Raw genomic sequence first — 12,229 nt, 5'->3', positions numbered from 1 at the left:
GTAAAGACGGGGTTTCACCGTGTTAGCCAGGATGGTCTCAATCTCCTGACCTTGTGATCCACCCGCCTCGGCCTCCCAAAATGCTAGGATTACAGGCGTGAGCCACCATGCCCGGCCGACACCTTTTATAAATATAAATTTAGGTTTCCCTAACAACTATGTACAATAATGAAACACTTAATTGAAAAATTAGTAACATAAAAGAAAAAAAAAATGTTTATAGAAGTTAGGCTCTCAGACCAAATAGGTCAAAATCTTCATCTCAGAGCAATAATATAAGGTATCCCTGTTCAACAGAAAAATTTTGTTCTTTGTGCCATGCAAAAGCCAAAAAGAAAAAGGTGAATAAAAAAAAAAACAACAGCTAAAATTCTTCCCTGCCCACATTTGCTAATTAAGCAACCAAGACTGGTAAACAAAGGATTGATTTGTTACTAATTCAAGGCTACTTGGAGATATTTTGCTTATACAATTCAGTTAAAAAGAAACCCGTAACTCACTTGAAACAACAACAACAAAGAAGGTGGGGTGGGGGCTTGTAGAGTTTCTGCTGAGAGATCCGCTGTTAGTCTGATGGGCTTCCCTTTGTGGGTAACCCGACCTTTCTCTCTGGCTGCCCTTAACATTTTTTCCTTCATTTAAACTTTGGTGAATCTGACAATTATGTGTCTTGGAGTTGCTCTTCTCGAGGAGTATCTTTGTGGTGTTCTCTGTATTTCCTGAATGTGAATGTTGGCCTGCCTTGCTAGATTGGGGAAGTTCTCCTGGATAATATCCTGCAGAGTGTTTTCCAACTTGGCTCCATTCTCCCCATCACTTTCAGGTACGCCAATCAGACATAGATTTGATCTTTTCACATACTCCCACATTTCTTGGAGGCTTTGTTCGTTTCTTTTTATTCTTTTTTCTCTAAACTTCCCTTCTCGCTTCATTTCATTCATTTCATCTTCCATCACTGATACCCTTTCTTCCAGTTGGTCACATCGGCTCCAGTGGGGGCCAATATTCAACATTCTTAAAGAAAAGAATTTTCAACCAAGAATTTCATATCCAGCCAAACTAAGCTTCATAAGTGAAGGAGAAATAAAATACTTTACAGACAAGCAAATGCTGAGAGATTTTGTCACCACCAGGCCTGCCCTAAAAGAGCTCCTGAAGGAAGCACTAAACATGGAAAGGCACAACCGGTACCAGCAGCTGCAAAATCATGCCAAAATGTAAAGACCACCGAGACTAGGAAGAAACTGCGTCAACTAACGAGCAAAATAACCAGCTAACATCATAATGACAGGATCAAATTCACACATAACAATATTAACTTTAAATGTAAATGGACTAAATGCTCCAATTAAAAGACACAGACTGGCAAATTGGATAAAGAGTCAAGACCCATCAGTGTGCTGTATTCAGGAAACCCATCTCACGTGCAGAGACACACATAGGCTCAAAATAAAAGGATGGAGGAAGATCTAGCAAGCAAATGGAAAACAAAAAAAGGCAGGGGTTGCAATCCTAGTCTCTGATAAAACAGACTTTAAACCAACAAAGATGAAAAGAGACAAAGAAGGCCATTACATAATGGTAAAGGGATCAATTCAACAAGAAGAGCTAACTATCCTAAATATATATGCACCCAATACAGGAGCACCCAGATTCATAAAGCAAGTCCTGAGTGACCTACAAAGAGACTTAGACTCCCACACAATAATAATGGGAGACTTTAACACCCCACTGTCAACATTAGACAGATCAACGAGACAGAAAGTTAACAAGGATACCCAGGAATTGAACTCAGCTCTGCACCAAGCGGACCTAATAGACATCTACAGAACTCTTCACCCCAAATCAACAGAATATACATTCTTCTCAGCACCACACCACACCTATTCCAAAATTGACCACATAGTTGGAAGTAAAGTTCTCCTCAGCAAATGTGAAAGAACAGAAATTATAACAAACTGTCTCTCAGACCACAGTGCAATCAAACTAGAACTCAGGATCAAGAAACTCACTCAAAACTTCTCAACTACATGGAAACTGAACAATCTGCTCCTGAATGACTACTGGGTACATAACGAAATGAAGGCAGAAATAAAGATGTTCTTTGAAACCAACGAGAACAAAGACACAACGTACCAGAATCTCTGGGACACATTCAAAGCAGTGTGTAGAGGGAAATTTATAGCACTAAATGCTCACAAGAGAAAGCAGGAAAGATCCAAAATTGACACCCTAACATCACAATTAAAAGAACTAGAAAAGCAAGAGCGAACACATTCAAAAGCTAGCAGAAGGCAAGAAATAACTAAAATCAGAGCAGAACTGAAGGAAATAGAGACAAAAACAAACCCTTCAAAAATTAATGAATCCAGGAGCTGGTTTTTTGAAGGGATCAACAAAATTGATAGACCGCTACCAAGACTAATAAAAAAAGAGAGAAGAATCAAATAGACACTAAAAAATGATAAAGGGGATATCACCACCGATCCCACAGAAATACAAACTACCATCAGAGAATACTACAAACACCTCTACACAAATAAACTAGAAAATCTAGAAGAAATGAATAAATTCCTTGACACATACAATCTCCCAAGACTAAACCAGGAAGAAGTTGAATCTCTGAATAGACCAATAACAGGATCTGAAATTGTGGCAATAATCAATAGCTTACCAACCAAAAAGAGTCCAGGACCAGATGGATTCACAGCCGAATTCTACCAGAGGTACAAGGAGGAACTGGTACCATTCCTTCTGAAACTATTCCAATCAATAGAAAAAGAGGGAGTCCTCCCTAACTCATTTTATGAGGCCAGCATCATCCTGATACCAAAGCCTGGCAGAGACACAACCGAAAAAGAGAATTTTAGACCAATATCCTTGATGAACATTGATGCAAAAATCCTCAATAAAATACTGGCAAACCGAATCCAGCAGCACATCAAAAAGCTTATCCACCATGACCAAGTGGGCTTCATCCCTGGGATGCAAAGCTGGTTCAATATACGCAAATCAATAAATGTAATCCAGCATATAAACAGAACCAAAGACAAAAACCACATCATTATCTCAATAGATGCAGAAAAGGCCTTTGACAAAATTCAACAACCCTTCATGCTAAAAACTCTCAATAAATTAGGTATTGATGGGACGTATCTCAAAATAATAAGAGCTATCTATGACAAACCCACAGCCAATATCATGAATGGGCAAAAACTGGAAGCATTCCCTTTGAAAACTGGCACAAGACAGGGATGCCCTCTCTCACCACTCCTATTCAACTTAGTGTTGGAAGTTCTGGCCAGGGCAATTAGACAGGAGAAGGAAATAAAGGGTATTCAATTAGGAAAAGAGGAAGTCAAATTGTCCCCATTTGCAGACGACATGATTGTATATCTAGAAAACCCCATTGTCTCAGCCCAAAATCTCCTTAAGCTGATAAGCAACTTCAGCAAAGTCTCAGGATACAAAATCAATGTACAAAAATCACAAGCATTCTTATACACCAATAACAGACAAACAGAGAGCCAAATCATGAGTGAACTCCCATTCACAATTGCTTCAAAGAGAATAAAATACCTAGGAATCCAACTTACAAGGGACGTGAAAGACCTCTTCAAGGAGAACTACGAACCACTGCTCAATGAAATAAAAGAGGATACAAAGAAATGGAAGAACATTCCATGCTCATGAGTAGGAAGAATCAATATCATGAAAATGGCCATACTGCCCAAGGTGATTTATAGATTCAATGCCATCCCCATCAAGCTACCAATGACTTTCTTCACAGAATTGGAAAAAACTGCCTTAAAGTTCATATGGAACCAAAAAAGAGCTCGCATCGCCAAGTCAGTTCTAAGCCAAAAGAACAAAGCTGGAGGCATCATGCTACCTGACTTCAAACTATACTACAAGGCTACAGTAACCAAAACAGCATGGTACTGGTACCAAAACAGAGATATAGATCAATGGAACAGAACAGAGCCCTCAGAAATAACGCCACATATCTACAACTATCTGATCTTTGACAAACCTGAGAAAAACAAGCAATGGAGAAAGGATTCCCTATTTAATAAATGGTGCTGGGAAAACTGGCTAGCCGTATGTGGAAAGCTGAAACTGGATCCCTTCCTTACACCTTATACAAAAATTAATTCAAGATGGATTAAAGACTTAAACGTTAGACCTAAAACCATAAAAACCCTAGAAGAAAACCTAGGCATTACCATTCAGGACATAGGCATGGGCAAGGACTTCATGTCTAAAACACCAAAAGCAATAACAAAAGCCAAAATTGACAAATGGGATCTAATTAAACTCAAGAGCTTCTGCACAGCAAAAGAAACTACCATCAGAGTGAACAGGCAACCTACAAAATGGGAGAAAATTTTCGCAACCTATTTATCCGACAAAGGGCTAATATTCAGAATCTACAATGAACTCAAACAAATTTACAAGAAAAAAACAAACAACCCCATCAAAAAGTGGGCGAAGGATATGAACAGACACTTCTCAAAAGAAGACATTTATGCAGCCAAAAGACACATGAAAAAATGCTCATCATCACTGGCCATCAGAGAAATGCAAATCAAAACCACAATGAGATACCATCTCCCACCAGTTAGAATGGCAATCATTAAAAAGTCAGGAAACAACAGGTGCTGGAGAGGATGTGGAGAAATAGGAACACTTTTACACTGTTGGTGGGACTGTAAACTAGTTCAACCATTGTCGAAGTCAGTGTGGCAATTCCTCAGGGATCTAGAACTAGAAATACCATTCGACCCAGCCATCCCATTACTGGGTATATACCCAAAGGACTATAAATCATGCTGCTGTAAAGACACATGCACGTGTATGTTTATTGCGGCACTATTTACAATAGCAAAGACTTGGAACCAACCCAAATGTCCAACAATGATAGACTGGATTAAGAAAATGTGGCACATATACACCATGGAATACTATGCAGCCATAAAAAATGATGAGTTCATGTCCTTTGTAGGGACATGGATGAAATTGGAAATCATCATTCTCAGTAAACTATCGCAAGGACAGAAAACCAAACACCGCATGTTCTCACTCATAGATGGGAATTGAACAATGACAACACATGGACACAGGAGGGGGAACATCACACTCTGGGGATTGTTGTGGGGTGGGGTGGGGGGAGGGGGGAGGGATAGCATTAGGAGATATACCTAATGCTAAATGGCGAGTTAATGGGTGCAGCACACCAGCATGGCACATGTATACATATGTAACTAACCTGCACGTTGTGCACATGTACCCTAAAACTTAAACTATAATAATAAAAAAAGGTGGGGGCAATGAAAGAAGTTTTTTAAAAAAATCTAACTGCCATGGAAAGTGCTTTATCCAAAATTTTGGTCCATAGGTCTCATTAGATTATAAAGGCAAATGAAGTTTAACCTGGACACACAAAATATACCAAGATTGAACCAAGAAGAAATTAAAAACCTGAACATACCAATAAGGAGTAATGAGCTTGAATCAGGAATAAAAAGTCTCCCAACAAAGAAAAGCCCAGTACTGGATGCCTTCATTGTTCAATTCCACCAAACATTTAAAGAGGGACTGACACCAATTCATCTGAAACTGTTCCAAAAAATTGAAGGGGAAGGAGTTCTTTCAAATTTATTCTAGGAAGCAAGCATCACCTTGTTATCAAAACCAGGGAAGGATACAACAACAAAAAACTACGTGCTGATAAACACAGATGCAAAAATTAACAAAATACTAGCAAACGAAATCCACAACACATCAAAAAGATTATATGCCATGATCAAATGGGATTTGTTCCAGGGATGCAAGAATGGTTATATATCTGCAAATCAATAAACATGATAGATCATATCAACAGAATGAAGGACAAAAATAAAATGATCATCTCTAGATGCAGAAAAAGCATTTGATAAAATTCAACATCACTTCATGATTAAAAACTCTCAACCAACTAGGTATAGATGAAACGTACTTAAATACAATAAAGGCTGCATATGACAATTCTATAGTTGACAACATACATAATGGAAAAAAAGTTGAAAGATTTTCCTCTAAGAATTGGAACAAGATAAGGATGCCTGCTTTTCCCAAATTTAACATAGTACTAGACTGATTCCTATGGAAATGGATAGAAAATTTTAAAAAATTACAACAATAACAACAACAAAAACACATAGTACTGGAAGTCCGACCCAGAGTAATTAGGCATGAGAAGGAAATAAAAGGCATCCAAATTGGAAAAGAGGAAGTCAAATTGTTGCTGTTTGCAGATGACATAATCTTATTTGTACACAAACCTAAAGACTCCATCAAAAAACTCTCAGAACTGATAAATTTAGTAAATTTACAGAATATAAAATCAACATAAAAAAACTGTAGACTTTCCATACAAATCAATAAACATGATAGAGCATATTAGTGGAATGAAAGACAAAAATAATATTATCATCTCTATAGATGCAGAAAAAGCATTTGATAAAATTCAATATCACTTCATGATAAAAACTCCCAACCAATTAGGTATAGATGGAATGTACCTAAACACAATAAAGCCCATAGAGGCAAACTCAAAATGATGAAAAATCAAGAAAGAAATCTCATTCACAGTAACTATAAAAAAGCATAGGAATAAATTTAACCAAGTATGTAATGAAAACTATAAAATACTAATGAAACAAATTGAAAAGGACACAAAAAATTGAAAGATATTCCATTATCATGGATTGGGAGAATTAATATTTTTAAAGTGACCATAGTACCCAAACCAATCTACAGATTCAATGCAATCCCTATCAAAATACCAGTGTCATTCTTTATAGAAATAGAAAAAGAAATCTTAAAATTTGTATGGAACCACAAAAGACCCTGAATAGCCAAAACAATCATGAGTGAAAAGAACAAAGCTGGAAGTATCACAGTACCTGACTTCAAAATATAGAGCTATAGTAACCAAAATGGCAAGCAAGGTATTGGCATAGAAATGGACACATAAACCAATGAGACAGAATAGAGAACCCCGAAATAAATCCGTGTATTTACAGTTAATTTCTTTTTTCTTTTTCTTTCTTTCTTTCTTTTTTTTTTTTTTTTTTTTGAGACAGAGTCTCCCTCTGTTGCCCAGGCTGGAGGGCAGTGGCGCGATCTCAGCTCACTGCAACCTGCACCTACTGGGTTCAGGCGATTCTCCTGCCTCAGCCTCCTGAGTAGCTAGAATGACAGTCATGTGCCATGACTAATTTTTGTATTTTTAGTAGAGACGGGGTTTCACCATGTTGGTCAGGCTGGTCTCAAACTCCTGACCTTGTGATCCGCCTACCTCAGTCTCCCAAAGTGCTGGGATTACAGGCATGAGCCACCGTGTCCAGCCACTCAATTTATTTTTAACAAAATTGCCAAGAACATATACTAGAGAAAGGGCAGTGTCTTCAATAAATGATGCTGGGGAAACTGGATATCCATATTAGGAAGTATGAAACTAGACCACTGTCTCTCACCATTCACAAAAATCAACTGAAAATGAATTAAGAACTTAAATGCAAGACCCAAAACTATGAAACTACTGGAAGAAAACATACAGAAAACACTTTAGAGTGTTGGATGCAGCAAAGATTTTATGATTAAGACCTTGAAAGCAGAGACAAGAGAAGCAAAAATATATGAATGGGACTACATCAAACTAAAAATTTCCTGCACAGCAATGAAAACAATCAACAGAGATAAAACAGCAACTTAGAGAATGAAAGAAAGTATTTGCAAAGTATTCATCTGATAAGGGATTAATAGCTAGAATTTATAAGAAACTCAACAGCAAAATAATAATAATACATGATTTTAAAAGGAGCAAATGTGCACCCATCACCCAAGCAGTATACATTGTGCCCAATTTGTAGCTTTTTGTCCCTCACCTTCTTCTCTTCCTTTCCCCAAGTCCCCAGAGTCCATTGTGTCATTCTTATGCCTTTGTATCCTCATAGTTTTGCTCCCACTTAAGAGTGAGAACATACGATGTTTGGTTTTCCATTCCTGAGTTACTTCACTTGGAATAATAATCTTCAATCTCATCCAGGTTGCTGTGAATGCCATTAATTCATTCCTTTTTGTGGCTGAGTAGTATTCCATCATATATATATACACACACATATATATTTACACACATATATATACGTATATATGTTTTATATATGTTGCTGTTTTATATATGTGACAGTTTTATATATATATGACAGTTTCTTTATCCACTCATTCATTGATGGGCATTTGGGTTGGTTCCACATTTTTGCAATTGTGAATTGTGCTGCTATAAACATGTGTGTGCAAGTATCTTTGTCATATAATGACTTCTTTTCCTCTGGACAGATACCCATTGTGGTATTGTGGGATTGCTGGATCAAATGGTAGTTCAACTTTTAGTTCTTTAAAAAAATCTCCACCTTGTTTTCCATAGTGGTTGTACTAGTTTACATTCCCATCAGCAGTGTAGAAGTGTTCCCTGTTCAGGCCAGGCATGGTGGCTTACACCTGTAATCCCAGCACTTTGGGAGGCTGAGGCGGGTGGCTCACGAGGTCAGGAGATCGAGACCACCCTGGCTAACACGGTGAAACCCCGTCTCTACTAAAAATACAAAAAAATTAGCTGGGCTTGGTGGTGGGCGCCTATAGTCCCAGCTACTTGGGAGGCTGAGGCAGGAGAATGGTGTGAACCTGGGAGGTGGAGCTTACAGTGAGCCGAGATTGCGCCACTGCACTCCATCCTGAGCTACAGAGCCAGACTCCATCTCAAAAAAAAAAAAAAAAGTGTTCCCTGTTCACCGCATCCATGCCAACATCTATTATTTTTTGATTTTTTCATTATGGCCATTCTTGCAGATATAAGGTGGTATCACATTGGGGTTTTGATTTACATTTCCCTGATCATTAGTGATGTTGAGCATTTTTTCTTATGTTTGTTGGCCAGCTGTATATCTTCTTTTGAGAATTGTCTATTCATGTCCATAGCCCACTTTTTGATGAGATTGTTTGTTCTTTTTCTTGCTAATTTGTATGAGTTTGTTGTAGATTCTGGATATTAGTCCTTTGTCAGATGCATAGATTGTGAAGATTTTCTCCCACTTTGTGGGTTGTCTGTTTACTCTGCTGGCTGTTCTTTTGCCGTGCAAACGGTCTTTAGTTTCCTTGGGTCCCAGCTATTTATCTTTGTTTTTATTGCATTTTGCTTTTGGGTTCTTGGTCATGAAATCCTTGCCTAAGCCAATGTCTGGGAGGTTTTTTTTCAATGTTATCTTCTAGAATTTTTATAGTTTCAGGTCTTAGTTTTAAGTCCTTGATCCATCTTAGTTGATTTTTGTATAAGGTAGGAGATGAGGATCCAGTTTCACTCTCCTACATGTGGCTAGCCAATTATCCCAGCACCATTTGTTCAATAAGGTGTCCTTTCCCCACTTTGTGTTTTTGTTTGCTTTGTCAAAGATCAATTGACTGTAAGTATTTGGGTTTATTTCTGGGTTCTCTATTTTGTTCCGTTGGTCTATGGGCCCATTTTCATACCAGTACCATGCTGTTTTGGTGACTATGGCCTTATAGTATAGTTTGAAATCAGGTAATATGATGCCTCCAGATTTGTTCTTTTTGCTTAGTCTTGCTTTGGCTATGCAGGTTTTTTTGGGTTTTATATGAATTTTAGGATTGTTTTTTCTTGTTCTGTGAAGAATGTTTGTGGTATTTTGATGAGAATTGCATTGAATTTATAGATTTCTTTTGGCAGTATGGTAATTTTCACAATATTGATTCTACCCATCCGTGAGCATGGGATGTGTTTCCATTTGCTTGTGGCATCTGTGATTTCTTTCAGCAGTGTTTTGTAGTTTTCCTTGTAGAGGTCTTTCACCTCCTTAGGCTAGGTATTTTCTAATTTTTTTTTTTTTTTACAGCTATTGTAAAAGGGATTGAGTTCTTGATTTGATTCTCAGCCTGGTCGCTGTTGGAGTATAGGAGAGCTACTGATTTGTGTACATTAATTTTGTATCCGGAAATGTTGCAGAATTTTTGTATCAGTTTTAGGAGCTTTTTGGAGGACCCTTTAGAGTTTTCTAGGTATACAATTATATCAGCAAACAGCGACAGTTTGGCTTCCTCTTTACTGATTTGGATGACCTTTATTTCTTTCCCTTGTCTGATTGCTCTGGCTAGGACTTCCAGGACTGTGTTGAAGAGAAGTGGTGAGAGTGGGCATCCTTGTCTTGTTCCAGTTCTCAGAGGGAATGCTTTCAACTTTTCCCCATTCAGTATTATGTTGGCTGTGGGTTTGTCCTAGGTGGCTTTTATTACGTTGAGGTATGTTCCTTGTATGCCGACTTTGCTGAGACCTTTAATCATAAAGGGATGCCAGATTTTGTTGAATGTTTTTTTTTGCATCTATCGAGATGATCATGCGATTTTTGTTTTTAATTCTGTTTATGTGGTGTGTCATATTTATTGACTTCTGTGTGTTCAACCATCCCTTCTTCCCTGGTATGAAACCCACTTGATTGTGGTGGATTATCTTTTTGATATGATTTTGAATGTTTCCATCACAAAGAAATGGTAAACGTTTGATGTGATGCATATGCTAAATACCCTGATGTGATGCATAAGCTAAATACCCTGATTTGCTTATTACACATTGTATACATGTATCAAAATATCACACTGTACTATATCAATATGTATAATTGTCAATTAAAATAAATAAAAATAATAGCCATGACTTTAAATAACTTAAGAAATAATATAATGGACCAGGGGATGAGGGAATAACATGAACCAGCCCTGACCAGTCAGGGTTTCCCACACTGTACCACATCTACGTAACAATAGGTATTGGTCCAAAGGTTATCTTCTCTGTTTCTTTATTTATGAACATTGTGAGAAAGATGTCTATTTTTCTGCTGAAGCTGTTAAGGTAGGAAAATATGAGAGGAGTTGGAGCTGATAAGCTGGTATTGGCTATCTTCTTTAGAAGTACAGAGATCTGATGACAAATGTGAGTCTCTGAATCTAATCATGACTCTAGCCAGCCTCACCCCTGGCCTTTCCAGATAAATTTACATGTTGAATCTTTTCTTTAAAATTATTAACTTGAGACTAAAAAGGTCTTGCTTCTATAACACAAATATTATTTGTTTTTAAGTGAAGGCCCAACAGATTTTAATGTTTTCTCCATCAGTGAACTATAATTACTAGAAGTGTAGCCTTGGACATGTCACTTATATTAACCTTTCTAATTCCCAGTGTTACATCTGAACCTTGAAGACATAAAATGAGCTTTGACCTATTATAGGGATTAGGAGGTAGAATAAACATAAAGTACCAGGACCTGACACTTGGAAAGTTTTTTTAAACATCCCAGCTCTTTTCATCATTTGTAAGCTGTACTAGTAATTTATTAACAGTTTTTGAGGGAAAACTTAAATCTGCATTAAACATATGCAGTGTTTTTGGCTGATTGGCATACTTGTATTTATCCCTTCAATTATGTAATATTTTCCCATCAATTTCCAAATTTTAAGACTTATATTTTTGAGAAATAAACAGTGAAAAGCATTTTCTGAACTGACTTTGGCCACAGGTTACTCTGCACAGCATCACTGAGACACACCTATCTGTAAAGCTTTACTTATACATAATCTCCAAGACATATAATCCTATATGGAGACACTTGAATTTCTACAAAGATGCTGGACATTTCATCAGGACTTTATGGCGCTGGAGGCAGACAAGATCTTTCAGAATCAAATTAGCACCCCTTGGCCTGAAGCCTCACATGCTGAGATACAGAGTTCCTCGGGTCCCTCCTGAATATGGTCTTCAAGATGAAGAGAAAACGCCAGGCTATGAGATTCAAAAGATAGGAGTCAGAGAAACACCTCCCCTGGAATCAGGACCAATTTTAGTATTGAGATTCAGTCAAAGAAAGATATAGAAGCTAAATATAGGGCCACAATTTGAAGACATAAGAAAGGTAAGATTTCACAGTGTTAGTGCTGAGATGGGGCCAATTGTACAATATGATCCCAGAATCTCAGTGCTGACATCATTCCAAGTTTAATCTTCCAATTCTTCAACTCAGAATGTCATATTTTCCTCCTTCACTCCCACGTCACCTCCTGTAGGGCACTTGTGCATGGCGTGCAAAGCATCTCCCTCGATGGCTATTTTCTGTGCTTGC

General features: G+C 37.6%; 1 protein-coding gene across 35 annotated transcripts in view; it reads left to right on the top strand.

Moving 5' to 3' along the window:
* Positions 1 to 12,229, top strand: part of LOC129039306 (putative uncharacterized protein ZNRD1-AS1) — an 86,998-nt gene that overhangs the window by 35,982 nt on the left and 38,787 nt on the right. The gene's annotated exons all lie outside the window — the stretch shown is intronic.

The sequence above is a fragment of the Pongo pygmaeus genome, chromosome 5, assembly GCF_028885625.2.
Source record: "Pongo pygmaeus isolate AG05252 chromosome 5, NHGRI_mPonPyg2-v2.0_pri, whole genome shotgun sequence".
NCBI lineage: Eukaryota > Metazoa > Chordata > Mammalia > Primates > Hominidae > Pongo > Pongo pygmaeus.
The sequence above is the reverse complement of the archived record's forward strand: the minus strand, read 5'-3'. Positions and strand labels throughout refer to the sequence as shown.